Genomic DNA, 1,949 nt, shown 5'->3' with positions numbered 1-1,949 from the left:
TTGAGTACATATCCAGGAGTGAAGCGGTATGTAGCTGGGTCATATGGTAGGTCTATTTTCTGACTTTTGAGGAAAAACCACACTGATTTCCATACTGGCTAGACTAGTTACATTCCCAACAGCAGTGCATATGGGTTCCCTTTTGTCCACCCCCTCACCACACTGTCGTTATAATGACTGCCATTCTGATTGGGGTGAGATGGAATCTCAATGTAGTTTTCATGTGCATTTCTCTGATGGCTAGTGATGTTGAACATGTTTTCATATGTTCATTTGGCCATATGTAGTTCATCTTTTGAGGACTTTCCATTAACCCATTTATTGACTGGGGGTTTGTTTTTCTGGTATTTAGTTTTTTGAGTTCTTTGTAAATTCTAGATCTTAATCCTCTCTCAGATGTAGAGGTAGCAATGATTTTTCTCCCATTCTGTAGACTCTTTTAGCCATTTCTTTTGCTGTGTAGAAGCTTTTTAATTTCATGAAACCTCATTTGTTGATTGTCTTTGCCTATGTCAATATCTTCTTTATTTAATTTAATTCTGTTTTTTTAAATTTTCATTGAATTTTGCATCTTAATCATCTTTATATCCCCTTCCCCATTGGCCCCCTTCCATATCCCCTCCACTTTAATTCATACATTCTGTCATTTGTGTTTAGGCGTATCATGTCAAGTTAGTGTCCCCAGAAACCCCTCAGTGCAAGTTCATCCACTGAGTCTAGTCAGCCTATCTAGAGTCCCTCCCTTTAAGAAGATCAGCTCTTCCTCACCCAGCAGTAATCAGCCACCAATAATTCTTTGACTAAGATTGGGGCCTGCTGTTTATTTCCACAGTTCTGTGCTGGGTTTTTGTCTACTTGAGTTTGCATGGATCTTGTGTATGCTGGACACCATTGTTGTGGGGTCTTATGAGTTTCTAAGATCTATGACCTCTTCAGCTATGTGTATTTGGCTAGGTTTACAGGACCACATGAGTTTCCTCCATTGAGTGGGCTTTAAGTCCAGTTAGGTAGCTGTTGATTACCCCAAGATAAAAGTGCCACTACTGTACCAATGTCATTTGTTGTGCTAGTCATTGATGTGGTTTTAGGACTTGTAGCTGGGGTTGGACCATTGATTGATGTTCTCCCTGACCAGCTTGTTTAGTGCTCTCCAAAGCTATGAGAGCTAGCCTTCAGGGGAGGTGGCTTCCAGGTCAGTTCCAGCTCCACTGCTACAAATCCTGTGTCTGAATGTCCTGTTTTCATCAATAAGGTCTTACCTTCGAGTTCTGGGAAGTAATCAAGGGTTTTGGCAATAGCCTGTGTAATTTTGGAAGTCTGTTGGATTACCCTGGCCAACAGCTCAAAGGAAGGTTTCTCCTGTCTGGTACCATTTCTTGTTTTGTAGTCTTCGGCTATACACATGGACTCATGTAGAGATACTGTATGTGTAAGTCTTCAGTAGGTTTTTGAACTAATAATTCCCTCTGGTTTTTCTATACTAGCTACTAAAAAAAATCCTCTTTCTCTCCCTCTCTTATCCTACCTCCCCATTTAAGGTATCCCCATTTCCCCCATTTCTTCCTTGATAATTTCTGTCTTATATGGTCCCCCCTTCCCTTGAGCTCCTTCTTCCCGTTTCTCCCCATAGTTCCTTGCATAGCCTTCCTATTTAACTACCCCCATTTTACATGTTTCTCCCTTACTAACACCTGTCTCCCACTGTTCTTCTCTCTTGGGTTCTTTCTTTCCTTTTACCTCCCTGCTTCTCTTATATTTTTCTGGTTTCTATAGTTACATCAGAATATATGCTCACATATAAGGATTTGGTGCTAGGACCTACAAATGAGGGAGAACATACGTCTTTTTTTTTCAAGCAGGTGCTCTTTACTGCTGAGCTATCTCTCCAGCCACTTCTAGGTTTTTTTTTTTAATTGAAAAGTGTTACACTATATAATTTTTCCCTCAAT

This window comes from Nannospalax galili, unplaced genomic scaffold, assembly GCF_000622305.1.
Source record: "Nannospalax galili isolate Female #2095 unplaced genomic scaffold, S.galili_v1.0 scaffold5090, whole genome shotgun sequence".
In the NCBI taxonomy this organism is placed as follows: Eukaryota; Metazoa; Chordata; class Mammalia; order Rodentia; family Spalacidae; genus Nannospalax; species Nannospalax galili.
Note: the sequence above shows the minus strand (reverse complement) of the source record.